Source organism: Lagenorhynchus albirostris, chromosome 9 (assembly GCF_949774975.1).
Source record: "Lagenorhynchus albirostris chromosome 9, mLagAlb1.1, whole genome shotgun sequence".
NCBI classification, from domain to species: Eukaryota; Metazoa; Chordata; class Mammalia; order Artiodactyla; family Delphinidae; genus Lagenorhynchus; species Lagenorhynchus albirostris.
In genome coordinates this window covers 42,108,910-42,126,024 of record NC_083103.1, presented here as the reverse complement: position 1 = coordinate 42,126,024, position 17,115 = coordinate 42,108,910, and the positions used below count along the sequence as shown (strand labels likewise).

General features: G+C 35.7%; 1 protein-coding gene across 6 annotated transcripts in view; it reads right to left on the bottom strand.

Moving 5' to 3' along the window:
* BTBD10 (BTB domain containing 10) overlaps nucleotides 1-17,115 on the bottom strand; it is a 71,958-nt gene that overhangs the window by 52,030 nt on the left and 2,813 nt on the right. The window contains exon 1 of one of the 6 annotated variants that reach the window (XM_060159623.1): nucleotides 14,554-14,620. The exons of 3 other annotated variants lie outside the window; for them this stretch is intronic. The gene's annotated coding sequence lies outside the window, so the exon portion shown is untranslated. Of the gene's footprint in view, nucleotides 1-14,553; nucleotides 14,621-17,115 lie in introns of those variants that run through there. 2 more of the 6 variants (XM_060159627.1, XM_060159626.1) reach the window with 2 other exon arrangements.

Genomic DNA, 17,115 nt, shown 5'->3' with positions numbered 1-17,115 from the left:
ATGAAAACTCAGCTCTAGCTGAAAAGAACTAAAATGAAAAATCCATTAGATGGGCACAACAGCAGATGGAATGACCAAAAAACAAAAAAACAATCAAGGAACTTGAAAACTACCCAACCCATAGAATAAATTACCCAACCCATAGAATAAAGGGAAAGATTAAAGAAAAACAACAGCTCTGCAGACACAGATGGGACAGCATCTAATGATACAACATGTAAGTAACTGGAGTCACTACTAATACACTCAACAAAATGGAATCTCAAAAGCATTATGATAAATGAAAGAAGCAAGACTTAAAGGTTCCATACCATATGATTTCATTTATATAACATTGTCAGAAGGACAAAACTGTAGGGATTATAGATAGAGCAGCAAGAGGTTAGAGCGTAATAGCACAAGGTAATTCTGGGGGGTGATGGAATTATCTGTATCTGGATTGTGGTGGTGGTGGTAGTTACACAATTGTATGCCTCTGTCCAAACTCCTAAGAACGGTACACCAGAAAGAGAATTTTATTGCACTGAAATTTAAAAAGAAAAAAACAGCAGCAGAGATGTTTAATAAATATTTACAAATGTCAAACATATTAGCATGGCATAATTAAAGCACTTTTGGATCAAAACCCCCACATCACACTGCCCCCCTTACCATCCCAAGCATACTTAATCCACAGCCACCCTCCCACTGCCGTAAATGACACACACACATTTTTGATCATGAAAACTGGTGAGAATTTTTCTACTTCTGCCACAATAGTAAGTGACTTAGAGAAAAGGTTTCGGAATCAGATAAAACTAAGTTGTATGATTTTGTACAAGCTTCTTAACCTCTAAGACCTCAATTTCCTTAAATGTGAAATGAAGAAAATAATACAATTCTCTTTACCATTATTTTATCTATTACTAATATAACTGCCAATCAAATTATTATAAAGAATAAATAAGACAGGACACCTTATATAATAACACAGTGCTGGGCACATTGCTGACTTTCTCTAGTAGACTACCAAATACAAATTTTGCATAATATTTCATTAGTTCATTTATAACTTTCCATTTGCCTTTTGAGATCACCAGAGACGATGAGAATTCCTAGACAGTCGCTCAACATTTACTGAGCATCTATAATGTGCTAGATGGCTGGAATAAAAAGGTGAATATGATATCATCCATGTCCTGGTTTAAATAATAATTATAAAATAATCACAACACAGGGAACAGGGGAAGAATGAGTGAGGATACGATTTCTACTCATTTTGAGTTTTCCCAATTTCTCCAAGGTACACCTGACCTTCCCCTGTTCTACTGAACATTAAAATTTCCTTAGACTTTTACAGGGTCATCAAAGAGCCATGTACTTTGAACACAATAGCTGGCAACAGTTTCAGTAGCTAAATCAAAACCTTATGTCATCCGACTTTGATGGTGGCGCAGTGGTTAAGAATCCGCCTGCCAACGCAGGGGACACACGTTCGAGCCTTAGTCCGGGAAGATCCCACATGCCGCGGAGCAACTAAGCCCACAAGCCACAACTACTGAGCCCGCATGCCTAGAGCCTGTGCTCCGCAACAAGAGAAGCCACCGCAATGAGAAGCCCCCACACCACAACGAAGAGTAGCCCCCACTCACCGCAACCAGAGAAAGACCACACGCAGTAGCGAGGACCCAACACAGCCATACGTACATAAATACATACATAAATTAATTAATTAAAAAAAAACCTTATGTCATTCCTATAGTAACTATGATGTAAAACATATTTCACTCAGCTTAAAAGTAAATTTTAATCTCTGGAAGAACAGACAAATCATCCTAGTTTCTAACCTCTCTGAAAACTCCTTCAGTTATTTTTACCAGAATATTCTTGCTGTATCCAAGAAGCTTAAAATTAAATTTTTTCTCTCATTTGGACATAACAACCTCCTTTCTACATAACAAATTACCACAAACCCAGTGGCTTACAATACCATATACTATCTTAGTTTCTGTGGGTTAGGAATCCGGCATAGTTTAGCTGGGTCCTCTACAAGGCTACGTCAAGGTGTCAACCATAATTACATCCTCATTTGGAGGCTCAATTGGGGAAGGATCCACTTCCAAGGTTACTGAGATTGTAACAATTCATTTCCTTATGGCAGTAGGATTCAAAGCCAATGATGTAGTCAGTCTGCTAGCCAAATGGAGTCTTATGTAAGATAACTAGGAAAGTAACATTCCATTACCTTTAGCATATTCTTTTGGTTAGAAGGAGGTCACAAATTCTGCTCACACTCAAGGCGAGGGGATTATACAAAGGCACGAACACCAGGAGGCAGGGATCATGGGAACTACTTTAGGGTCTATCTTATTGTCCAACACATTCTGCCTAGGTACGTCACTGAAAGTTTAAGATTCTGCTCAGCCCTTGTTCTAATTATACATACCACTATACTAACACACACACACACACACACACACAACACGTACATCTCTTTTATCTCCTTGACTTCACAGCACTACTTGTCACAGCAAAAACCTAGAACTAATCTAAATGTTCGCCAGAAATGAATTGGTTAAAAATTTCCACAGTATCATGCAACCAGTAAAAATGAGATACATACTGATAAGAAAAACATTCCAAGATATAACGTTATGCTAAAAAGCATAGTACAGATATGTATTATATACTCCAATATATTTTAAAAATATGTATGCAAACACTCATCAATGTTTTTATATGTTTTTTAAAATGTCTAGAAATAACACATAAAACTTCTAACTAGTTGCCTCTGAGGAAAGGCTGAAATGAGAGAAAGACTTACTTTTCATTGCATCTCTTATACTATTTGAATATACCATACATTGTTTTCATAATTGGGAAGGGGGGGGCTACCGTTAAGTATTTGGAAATGGCTTTGTTATCAAAATTTTCTTCCTTGTTTAATTTTACTGCTTACCTATAGTTTTGTTTTTTGTTTCTGATTGCTTAAATACGGTCAATACATATAGTAGGGGAGGAAAAATAGCTTTTTCCCCTACCCTTCTAAATTTTAAACTGGGATCCTTGTAACAAGACATATTAACAAGAGAAAAGCATACAAGTTTATTTAATGTAAACTTTACTCAACACTGGAGCCTTCATAAGCAAATGAAGGCCCGAAGAAACAAACCTGAGTGTTCTTATGCCAAGTTTGATGAAGACTGGAATATCATGGAAAGAGTATAGTAAATTGACAAAAACTTACTAGCATTATCTCTCATTCAGATTTCTATGTTCCTTCACCTTTGGAGCTAAAGATGCTCCTTCCCTCTAGGCATAGGGACACCTCTCATGAGGGTTTTATGACCTGCTTTAGAGGCAGGTCAGAAGTTCCTCCAGCACATGCTGTTGCTCTAATTCCTTCTGCTTAAAATATTCAATATGTGAAGGTGCCATACTTTGGGGTAGCATGTTCTGAACTCCATCATTATGCACTGGTAGAATATGTTTCTGCCACATGTCTTCCCTTAAACTGTAAGACTCCTTGAGGGCAAGAACAAAGGATAACTCATATGTGTGTTCCCACAGCTTAGTATACACGCTATATGTAAACTTTTACAAAATGTTCTCATTAATAAAATTAAGATGAAAGAAACCAAAGGCATTTCATTTAACAGAATACACTAGAGAAGAGGAAATGCAAATTATGAAGATTTATAGGGAGTCTTTAACTTAGTTGCTTGTCTTTAAAAAGAATAATATTGTATAATCATACCCACCAATCATGTGAATCTCATCCTCAAACGAGCAAGAAGTATCTAATGCTAATACTTGCTCTTAGGAACTATACACTAAGAAAATGGTGTTAAAAGAGGGAACATAACAAATACCCCTGGAAATATTTTTAAAGATATTATCAAATGACTCCTAATATTCCCCAAAAGATTCCTCAAAGCTGCCTAAATCTCATAGAAGCACTTTCAAATGTCAAGACTTATATTTTTCTTATTTGCTGCGGTTAAAATAAGGCAAGTAAATAAAGCTGAGAACTTTATTCAGGATATTTTTGTATCCTGATTATATCAGTTAGATTATATCTGACTAAATTTTATGTAACTAGTTCCAGGATATCAAATTCAATTGACTTATGCTTTCATTCAAAATCTATTCATTGAGTACTTAGTACCTTTTCAGGCATTTTGCTAACTGCTAGGGATACACTAACAAACAGATTTAATAAAACTGCATGAATTTTCCACTAAAAGTAGGGTACTTTGTCTATTTAAAGGAATTCCTTATCAAATCCACCAAAATTTAAGACTTCCAAAGTCAGCTCATATTCAGCCCTTGATCTTCCAGAGGTGACCTGGAGATAAAATCTCTGAGTTCATTGATTTTATTACTGTTATAGAATTTCTACTGAAATTTTGCTGATTTCTTGTTTAAGACATTAACACTTCAAGAACCATTTCATTTATTCCCCCACCCACCTTAAACAGCTCAATCAATGTTTGAAAATCTTTCCCTATCTTAGGCATTTTCTAAATACCTACATTACATAATTAGCATTATAATGAACTAGATGCTGTTTATAGTGCTAAATTCTTAAAACTCACTAAAAAGCAATATGATTTTTTTAATTTTCTAAAAAAACTTCATGTTTTATTTTCTATGCATATGTCCCTATTTTTCCTTTTCTTCTATGACTAACTAGTATTGCCTTCAAAACCGGAAACATCTTAGTTGAAGCAAATCACCTTGACGTAAAATTTAATATAGGCAAATCTCCAATAAGCTGATGAAGTGTCTAAATCAAAGGAGATTACATTCAACTCCTAAGAACCAGCACCCTTTAAACAAAGTCAGACTCAAACAATGTTTTATTTTTTCCTCCATGACCCTTTAAACAAAGTCAGACTCAAACAATGTTTTCTTTTTCCCTCTGAGAGGCTTTTTTAATAAGTTACATTTTTCATATAACTTTTAATATGCTGTTGCATTTTGACCCATTCATTAACCCATTACCTTCCATTCCTTTCAGATTTTTGCTTGTTTACCTGCCCTCAATTCAATAGGCTAGAAAAGGCTCTAAGTATGATTCAAGTTCTAGACTGAAGTATTACCCAACAGAACTTTGTCTGATAATGGAAATGTTCTACGTCTGCACTGTCCAAAAAGTAGCCACTGGCTACATGTAGCTATAAAACACCTGAAATGTACAATTGATAAAATGAATTTTCAATTTTCTATTTTAATTCACTTAAATTTGAATAGCCATATGTGGCTGTTACTACCATATATGATAGAATAATAAGCAATGACCAATACATATCAGAATGGGTTCCGAACAATAAGCTCAAACCATCCTCCTTTGGAAAGGTTACCAGACTGGTGGTAGGTATGAGATATGCCTCAGCACTAAATGAACTATACCAAAATATGCAGTGAGATTTTTCAAGCAGGATAGAGGTACAGGAGCTAGATGCTAGTATCTAATTCAGGAAGCCTTGGATAATAAGGTGGATTTTCATATACATTTTCTACGCTAATCCATATATCAAGCCTACAAGACACAAGAGGTATCCTCTATTATATAAAGGTGATTTCTTTTTAAAAACTGAGAAACTGGCTTAAAGGGATTATGTTATTTGCCTATGTCACATAGCTAATAAATAAACTAGGACTCAAATACATATCTGTACAGTCAAATTCAGTGCTTCTTCCACCATACTATACTGTCTCTCAAGTTTAATACACAACCCATCAAAACGCTATGCCCAGAAAATAAAAAGTGCTACTGGTCACATTTCAAATCACTAAGAGACAGATAGCTAGATGACAGATTCGAGGTTAGATAGAGAGGTTCTAAAATATTGATCAACTATTTCGGCAGAAGATCCTTTCCTTCCTCACATATTATCTCTCCCAAATTCCACATTATTAAAAAAAAATAAAAGTAGAACACAAAACCATAAAGAATTAAGAAAAAAATATAAATGAACATTTATCTGACTCTCAGAATAAAGAAGGAATTTCTAAGCCTCAAATCAGAGGAAAAAAAATATGAGAAACAGGAACGTGCAGTCAGACACTTTATGCTCACATTTGCAACAAAGACTAGTGAAAACTTCATCAGGGATCAGAATTGGGACTGCAGACCACTTTCAAAAAGCATTAGGTTAGACTACATAAAAATTCAAACTATAAAAGATAAAGGAAAAGCTATAAAAATGTATATAACAAATAGATAAGATTTTAATCTTAAATATAAGGAATATTTATAAATCCATATTAAAAAAATCTGAACACTGTGATGGAAAAACACACAGAGTTCATTAAGTTAGCAATTTACAAAAAGAATACTGGCTGCCAAAAAGGGGAAAAGAGGAAATATTCAACCTCACTAGTAATATAAGAAACCCAAGTTAAATGTGAGATGTTTAACTGATCAAATTGTCAAAGATTTCTTGGTTTGTTTTCATGATAACCAGTGATGGCTAAAGAAGAGGGGAAAAGGCTACTCAGGCTTGTGGGAATATAAACTGTAAAACCTGAAGGGTGTCACACATTTTAACACAAGAATCCCACTTTTAAATTTTTATCCTGAGAAATATGTTTATCAAAGAATTTATAGTGGAAGGGGAAGGAGAGGGAAAGGGGGAAGGGGAGGAGGAAGGGAATGTTCATTTTTAAATCTAGTTATGTATTTGTTATATTATTTTAATTTCTCAAAATAAAAAATTTAAGTCATTACATAATGATCCCAATTGTGTGTGTGTATGCACGTGTATGTGTATACATGTGTTTATGACTGGAAGCAATTATCATTGGGTCATGGGATTAAGATGCCATTTTCTTCTTTGCTTTTTGGTGACTGTCCCAAATTGCATGCAATACATTGCATGTTCATATTCAGAAAGAAATTACTCCAAATAATCTACTTTTATAAGTAATTTTTCAAAGTACTCATAAAACAATTTCAAAACCAACAAGTATTCAAGGCTACTGTTAAAAAGTATCATTCACTAGGGAAGCAAAGATGATCAAAGATGTCATATCACTCTTATTCTAAAATATGACACTTTTTCCCTTTCTTAATGTTTTCAATTCAACTAACTTGAGTAGCTGCACATACATATATAAACAATGCACATACATGTATATAAATAGTACTATGTATATATTACACATACACAAAAAATGAAAACGAAAAAGAGATTGAGTTAAAAAAATAAGTAAAAATGGAAGTTTTGCTGTTTTCTTCATATGGTACAATAAATAAGTTTTATCAAACTCAGGTAATGAGGCCTAATCTGCAGTTTAGTTATCTCTTCCAAACACTAGAGTATTAATGATTTTAAAATACTTCCAGTATTACAGTTTTATAACTTCACTAGTCTCTTAATAACTAAATATTCTCTCTTTGAAAAGAGAAACTCACACAATTTGGAATATTCAACAAGAAGAAAATAATAGTGTCCCACAGTTACCCATCTTACAGGAACTTCTTTAGGAAAATTCTAAATTAACAAATTAGGAGACAAAAGGACAGAGCAGACTGCATTGCTTGCTCTCAAGATGTGAGAAAAATAAAATTCAATCCTGCATTGTATAAAGCAAACTGCCCTGAATGAAATAATTCCCTTTAAAATAATTCAGCACTACTTGCATGACCATCTAAGAATGAGAAAAGTATAAAAACATTTTGTTGCACAATTATGCCCTGAGATACTTCCTCAGGTATCTGAGCTTTTAAATTTATTTTTAACATAGTCCACAAATAGAAAACTCAGGATAATTTTCTATTCATCTGCTACCAGCAATGACAGTCAAAGATCTTAAAGAAAAATAATCCAAATTAATAAAAATAAAAAAATTTTTAGAGATGTTAACAGTATCCCAATAGACGGTTTTTAAAATGTCATGCCATTTCTCTCTACAATATATTCTCTTTTCTCAACTGTTCCACCTGGCATTCAAATTACAGAGAATAGAGGAGATGGCCAAGATGGTATAGTAGGAAGACCCTGAACTCATCTCTGTCCACGGACACACCAAAATTACAACTACTTACAGAGCGACTATCTATAAGAACAACCTGAAGATTAGCAGAAAAGATTTTCCAAAACTAAAGACATAAAGGAACGACATGAGAGGGGTAGGAGGGGCGGAGACACAGTATTGTCAGGACCCACATCACTCAGTCAGCAACCCACAAATGGGAGGAATATCACAACTGGTCCTCCCCAAGGAGCAATGGGTCCAAGCCCCACAGCAGGTTCCCCAGTCCAAGGGGTTGTGCACCAGGAAACAAGCCCCCAGAATGTCTAGCTTTGAAAACAGGAGAGCTTATATTTGGGAGCATGGGAGGTGGGGAAGGGGTGTTAGGAAACAGACTCCGCTCTTAAAGGGAGCACACATAATCTCAACATGCTCCAAGTCCCAGACCAGAGGCAATAGTTTGAAAGGAGCTTGGGCGAGACCCACCTGCTGATCTTGGAGAGCCTCCCAGAGAGGTAGGAGGCAAATGGGACACCCCTTGGGGGAGGAAATGATGGCAACAGCCATTTTGTGGAGCTTGTTCTACCATGATAACACCAGTACAGACAAGCTCCATTTTGGAATCCTCCCTCTAGCCAATTAGTGCCAGGGACCCAACACAACCCTCCAATGAGCCAGCACCAGCCCTGTGCCCACCAGGCCCTGTAGAGAGCCACACAAGAAGCCAACCCTGCCCTCCAGGAGGCTTGCAGCCACCACATAAGGCACAGCTAACTGGACAGCAGACAGCCCTGCCTACCAGCACAATCACAGTACTCAGCCCCAGCACAACATAAAGGTTCATGCAGCCTACATAAGAGGCACCTCTAGAGCATAGAGCTCTGGTGACCAGAGTGGAGTGTGCTACTGGGCCCCATAGGACATCTCCTACATGAGGCCACTTCAAGATCAGGAAACATAAGCAGCCTACCTAATACACCAAAAGAAATACAGCAATTTGGCCAAATGAGGAGATAGAGGAATATATTCCAAATGAGTGAACAAGACGTATAGCCTCAGAAAAAGAACTAAATGAAGTGAAGACAAACAATCTACCTGATAAAGAGTTCAAGGTAGGTAGTGATCATAAAGATACTCAACAAACTCAGGAGAAGAATGAATGAACATGGTGAGAAGCTGGAAATAGCTGGAAAATACAAAGAAGAACCAAACAGATAGCTGGAAAATACAAAGAAGGACCAAACAGATACAATAAAGTGAAATAAAAAATACACTACAAGAAACCAACAGTACATTAGATCATACAGCAAAACAGATCAGCAATCTGGAAGACAGTACTGGAAATCACCCATGCTGAAGAGAAAAAAACAAAAGAGAATTTTTAAAAATAAGCTTAGTTTAAGAGACCTCTGGGACAACATAAAGCATACTAACATTATAGGGGTCCCAGAAGGAGAAGAGGGAGAGACAGAGGGCAGAGAACTTACTTGAATACATAACAGCTGAAAATATCCCTAACCTAGGAAAGGAAAAGACACTCAGGTTCAGGAAGCACAGAAAGTCCCAAACAAGATGAACCCAAAGATGTCCACACCAAAACAAATTATAATTAAAATGGCAAAAGTTAAAGATAGAGAATATTAAAGGCAGTGAAAGAAAAGCCAACTAGTTACATACAAGGAACTCTGAAAAGACTATCAGCTTTTCAGAAGAAGCTGCAGGCCAGAGTGACTGGCCTGATATATTCAAAGTGATGAAAGAAAAAAACCTAGAACCAAGAATACTCTATCCAGCAAGGTTATCACTCAGATTTGAAGCAGAAACAGACTTTTACAGACCAGCAAAACCTAAATGAGGTCAGCATCACTAAACCAGCTTTACAAGAAATGTTGAAAGAACTTCTCTAAACAGAAAGGCCACCACTAGAAATATGAAAATTATGAAAGGAAAAATATCACTTGTAGAGGCAAACATACAGTAAAGGTAATAGATCAACCATTATAAAGCTAATAGGAAGGCTAAAGACAAAAGTAATAATATATATCCATAATAAGACACAACAACAAAAAGATTTTAAATATGTGAAAAATATTAAATGTGCAGGGGGTAAAAATTCAGGGTGGTTAGAATCTGTTCAAAATTAAGAGATCTATCAACTTAAAACAATCACATACGTGTGTGTGTGCGCACACACACGTGCATATAGCTATTTGTTAACCTCATCATAACCATAAACCAAAAACCTATAATAGATACATACACACAAAAAAAAATAAAATTCAAACATAACACTAAAGACAGTCATCAAATCACAAGGGAAAGGGCTTCCCTGGTGGCGCAGTGGTTAAGAGTCCGCCTGCCGATGTAGGGGACACAGGTGCAATCCTGGTCTGGGAGGATCCCACATGCCGCGGAGCGGCTGGGCCCGTGAGCCATGGCCACTGAGCCTGCGTGTCCAGAGCCTGTGCTCCGCAACGGGAGAGGCCACAACAGTGAGAGGCCCGCGTAACGCAAAAAAAAAAAAAAAAATCACAAGGGAAGAAAGCAAAAGAAGAGAAGAACTACAAAGAACTACAAAAGCAACCAGCAAAGAATTAAAATGGAAAAAGTATATACCTATCAGTAATTAACGTCAATGGACTAAACGCTCCATTCAAAAGACAGTGGCTGAACAGATTAAAAAAAAAGAAAAAACCATATATATGCTTCCTACAAGAGACTCACTTCAGATTTAAAGTTATATGCAGACTGATATTGAGGGGATGGAAAAAGGTATTCCATGCAAGTGGCAAGGAAAAGAAAGCTGGAGTATCAATACTTGTATCAGACAAAATAGACTTTAAAACAAAGACTGTAACAAGAGTAAAAGAAGGACATTATATAATGATAAACAGGTCAAGCCAACAAGAGGATATAACAATTGTAAATATATATGCACCCAACATAGGAGCACCTGAATACATAAAAGAAATATTAATAAACAAAAACAGAGAAACTGACACTAATAACAGTAGCAAACTTTCACACCTCACTTACATCAATGGACAGATCATCCAGACAGAAAATCAATAAGGAAACATTGGCCTTAAATAACACATTAGACCAGATGGATTTAATAGATATGTATAGAACATTTCATCCAAAACCAGCAGAATACACATTCTTTTTGGCACAAATGGACATATCAGAAGCTAGGCCACAGAACAAGCCTCAATAAATTCAAGAATACTGAAATTATATTAAGTATCTTTTCTGGAAACAGTATGAGACTAGAAACAAACTACAAGAAAAAGACTACAAAAGACACAAACATGGGAAGGCTAAAAAATCATGCTACTAAACAACCAATGGTTTACTGAGGACATCAGAGAGGAAATCAAAAAATACCTGGAAACAAATGAAAATGGAAATACAACAATCCACATCTCTGGGACACATCGAAAGCAGTTCTATGAAAGAAGCTTGTAGTGATACAAGCCTACCTCAGGAAACAAGAAAGCTCTCAAATAAACAACCTAAACTTACACCTAAAGGAACTAGAAAAAGCAGAACAAACAAACCCGAAATTAGGAGAAGGAAAGAAATCATAAATATCAGAGCAGAAGTAAATGAAATAGAGACTAAAAAAATTAAAAATTTTAAAAAAGTAAACACCAATGAAATTACGAGTTCTTTGAAAAGATAAACAAAACTGATAAACTTTTAACCAGACTCATCAAGAAAGAGAGGGCCCAAATAAATAAAATCAGAAATGAAAGAAATAAAATCAGAAATGACACCACAGAAACACTAAGGATCGTAAGAGATTACTAAGAACAAATATATGCCAATAAAATGAACAATCTAGAAGAAATGGATAAATTCCTAGAAACATAAAAATCTCCCAAAAATGAATCAGGAAGAAATAAAAAAATATGAACAGACCAATTACCAGTAATGAAATTGCATCAATTAAAAAAAACAAAAACTCCCAACAAACAAAAGTCCAGGCAGACAGCTTTACAGGTGGATTCTACAAAACATTTAAAGAAGAGTTAACACTCATCCTTCCTAAACTATTACAAAAAAATTGAAGAGGGAGGAATGCTTCTTAACTCATTATACAACGCCATTATCACCCTGATACCAAAACCATGCAAAGATACCACAAAGTAAATTACATGCCAGTATCTCTGATGAACACAGATGCAAAAATTCTCAACGAAACATGAGCAAACTGAATTCAACAATACATAAAAAAGGATCATATACCATGATCAAGTGGGATTTATCCCAGGGATACAAGGATTTTTCAATAAACGCAAATCAAAGTGATACACCACAGTAACAAGCTGAAGAATAAAAATCATATTATCATCTCAACAGATGCAGAAAAAGCCTGTGACAAATTTCAAATCCATTTATGATAACAACTCTCAACAAAGTGGGTATAGAAGGAACATACCTCAACATATTAAAGGCCATATATTACAAAACCACAGCCAACACCATACTCAACAGTGAAAAGCTGAAAGCACTTCATCTAAAATCAGGAACAAGACAAGGATGCCCACTCTCGCACTTTTATTCAACATAGTGTTGGCAATCCTAGCCATAGCAACCAGACAAGAAAAAGAATTAAAAGGAATCCAAATTAGAAAGGAAGAAATAAAACTGTCCCAGTTTACAGGTGACATGTTTTAAGTATAGAAAATCCTAAACACATTACTAAAAACCGCTAAACTAATAAATTCAGTAAAGTTGCAAGATACAAAATCAGTATACAGAAATCTGTGCATTTCTATACACTAACAATAAACTATCAGAAAAAGATATTAAGAAAACAATCTCATTAACAACTGCATCAAATAGAATAAAATAACTAAGAATACATCTAAGGAGATAAGAGACCTGGACCCAGAAAACTATAAGACATTGAAGAAAACTGAAGACAACGCAAACGAACGGAAAGATTTACCATGCTCATAGAAAAATTAATATTGTTAAAATGACCATATAACCCAAGGCAGTCTAAATCAAAATACCAATGGTATTTTTCACAGAACTAGAACTAGTAATTCTAAAATTTGTATGGAAACAAAAGATCCCAAATAGCCAACAATCTTGAGAAAGAAGAACAAAGCTGGAATATCATGCACCCTGATTTCAAACTACACTACAAATCAAAGCAGACACACAGATCAACAAACAGAATACAGGACCCAGAAATGGACTCACACTTATATGGTCAATTAATCTACAACAAATGAGGCAAGAATATACAATGAGTAAAAGACAGCCTCTTCAATAAATGGTGTTGGGAGAACAGGACAGCTACATACAGACAATCAAAATGTACTAATTTTCATAGCATATACCGAAACAAACTCAAAATGGAATAAAGACTTAAATGTAAGACCTGAAACTATAAAACTCCTATAAGAAAACATAGGCAGTAAGCTCTCTGACATAAGTCTTAGCAATATTTTCTTGGATCTGTCTCCTCAGGCAAGAGAAACTAAAGAAAAATAAACAAATATGATTACATCAAACTAAAAAGCTTTTGTACAGCAAAGGAAACTATCAACAAACTGAAAAGGCTGCCTACTGAATGGGAGAAGATATTTGCAAACAACATATCCAACAATGGGTTAATATTCAAAATATACAAAGAATTCATACAACTCAACATCAAAAAAACAAACTACCCAATTAAAAAATAGGCAGAGGACCTAGACATCTTCCCAAAGAAGACATACAGCTGGCCAACAGACACATGAAAAGATCACTAATCATATTAAAACCACAATGAGATACCACCTCACACCTGTCAGAATGGCTATCATCAACAATAAATAACAAGTATCGGCAAGGATGGAGAAAAGGGAACCCTCGTGCATTGTTGGTGGAAATGTAAACTGGTACAGCCAGAAGGAAAAACAGTATAGAGGTTTCTCAAAAAATTAAAAATAGAACTGCCATATGATCCAGCAATTTAACTTCTGGGTATTTACCTGAAGAAGACAAAAACACCAATTTGAAAAAATATGTGCACCCTATGTTCAATGAAGCATTATTTACAAGAGCCAAGGTATGGAAGCAACCTAAGTTCCCATCAATAGACGAATGGATAAAGAAGATGTGGTATATAAATACAGCGGAATATTTTTCAGCCATTAAAAAAAAGAAGCCTTGCCATTTGCAACAACATGGATGGATCTAGAGGGTATTATACTATAATGAAATAAGTCAAATACCATATGATCTCACTTATATGTGGAATCTAAAAAACAAAACAAAATGAAAACAGACTCACAGATACAGAGAACAAACAGGTGGTATCCAGAGGGGAGACAGGTGGGGGGTTGAAATAGGTGAAGGGGATTAAGAGGTACAATCCTCCAGTTACGAAACAAGCCACAGAGACGTAATATACAGCATAAGGATATGGTCAGTACTATTATACAGTAAGTTTTATCAGGACAGATAGTTAATGGACTTATTGTCATTTCACAATATATGCAAATGTCAAATCACTATGTAGTATACCTGAAATTAACATAATATTGTACATCAACTATATTTCAATTTTTAAAAGATTACTTAGAATACCAGATGTGTCAATGGATAGTCAATGCCAACATGAAAAGAAAGAGGTTCCTCCTGTTCATTGTGGACTAGAATAAAGAAAAAGAAAAAAAAACTTTTGTAATTTCCAGTGGAAGAGTCATATTGTCAAGGCTGCAAATAGCCATTTGAATTTGTTCCCTACAAATGAGACAGCTAGATGTAAATGTAAATTCCCCTGATGTGTCTTAAGATCACCAGACAGTATGCTATTTTCTGAGCATAAACACAGTACAAAGTGCTAACAAGTTATATTCACTTTACTATTTACATAGCCCTTGTGTATATTTTATTTAATTTCATTCTTAAACTCCTGACAATTGTGTTCTACCTCCATTTTTCATGTGAGCCAACAACAGCTCAGAGTAGTTAAGTAACTTATGTCATAAAGCTAACAGTCGGCTTTAAACACAGATCTAAGTGATCCCAAATAAGGTATTCCAAGTATGATTACAATGAAAAGAAAAGTATGATTACAATGTTAAATGACCTTAGAAAAGTGTTATTCATAGTTTCTAATCAAGTACTTCAATTAGTACTTCACTATGACAGACTCACCCTCAACCAAATAACAAATGTTAATTTCAGTTCATGACCAAAAGTACTAACAGACCATTCATTTCAACTACAAAGATAAAAATAAGTACCATGTAATCAGATATCTTACATTTTTAAACAGAAAAATATAATTAAACTATTAATTAGGATTTAAAAAGATGCTTTTATTGGCATAGATACCTTTTAGCATCTTACAAATCTTCAGAAATCTTCTGTGACATAAGGTCACATATTCCACATAAAATCTTTCCTCTTTAATGTCAAGTTTCTACTATTTCAAGTATTTTAGCTCATTGTATTCTCACTGCTTACATCGAACATTTACCAACCTCTTAATCCTCTCCCAAAGAGGATCTCTTTGAATTCTGATTGCTTACCTTCCACCTCTGAGCTCTAGATTGCTACCTGCTTAACAAGGCAGTTCTCAGTTTCAAGATGCCAAAGCAAACCAGAGCAAGCCATAGTAGGGAAATGCAACATTAGCTTAAACCCTAATAAACATTCTATCCAAGAGGAGACAAGATTTCAAAATAGTTCTTCTTCCATTAATGAGCATCCTTCTCCCTTACTGTGGGTTTATAACCAACAAAGAAACAAAGGAGTCAGACAAAGGTAAAATTATAGCTGAAATCAGTGGCCAAAACAGCTACCTATTAACTTCAATTGTAAATTAAACTTAGAACTGTATACGTTTATTTTCTTCTCCCTCATAGGGTCCAGGCTGCTCAGATAAATCCATCCTACAGGGGAGTAGAGAATGTTATGTCCTAAGAATTGAGAGCTCTAAAAACAGAACCAGATGTCACTGAGCAAAAGCATACTCAATTCCTTCCAGTCCTCACCTAATCCTTCCTTGAGAGGGCATCTCACCCAAGGAGTTGAAAGAAGGGGGAAAGCTACTTCCAAGAGAACTTCCTTACTTTACAAGTCATGTAGAAACATGGGGAGAGGAAAATGATGGTTCTTCCTTCAACAAACATAATCTCCAAAAATACATAACAGATTCTTCAGGATGTTTTTTAAACTCTCAAAGAGGAACATCTCACAGAATACACATCTTCTCCTATTTCACTTCCCACACCAGAGAGAGGCAAGGATTGGGTGAAGAGGTATTAGACTAACTTGACCTAAGAAGACTGGGCTAAAAGAAAGAAAACTAAGTCTGCAAACTCCCAAAGTAGTCCTGATTAAAAACCAATACTCTATTTTGTTACTCTAGGAGGTGGGTGAACAGATGAATGGATAAAGATGTGGCGCATATATACAATGGAATGTCACTCATCCATAAAAAGGAACAAAACTGAGTTATTTGTAGTGAGGTGGACACACCTAGAGTCTGCCATACAGAGTGAAGTCAGAAAGAGAAAAACAAATACCGTATGCTAACGCATATATATGGAATCTAGAAAAAAAAAAAGGTACTGATGAACCTAGTTGCAGGGTAGGAATAAAGAGGTAGACATAGAGGATCATAGAGGATGGACTTGAGGACATGGGGTGGGAGGGGGAAGCTGAGGCGAAGTGAGAGTAGCAACGACATATATACACTACCGAATGTAAAATAGCTGGCTGGTGGGAAGCAGCAGCATAGCACAGGGAGATCGGCTCGGTGCTTTGCCATGACCTAGGGGTGGGATAGGGAGGATGGGAGGAAGGCTCAAGAGGGAGGGGATATGGGGACATGTGTATGCATGTGGCTGATTCGCTTTGCTGTACAACAGAAACTAACACAGTATTGTGAAGCAATTATACTCCAATGAAGATCTATTAAAAAAACAATATTCTATGTAGTCTTTGCATAAGTTATGATAAATTTAGTTGCAAAAAGCAGAGCTCTTTGTAAAACTGCACGGTAGACTAAGTGGTACTTGACCATTTCTATCTTGCTTTTTCAAACTCTCCTTCACCTAGCCTCCTTTCTCACCCTTACTCCCATGGAAGACTTCACCTTGCCCTCTATAAGCCTAAGATTCACTTCTTTCCTAGGAC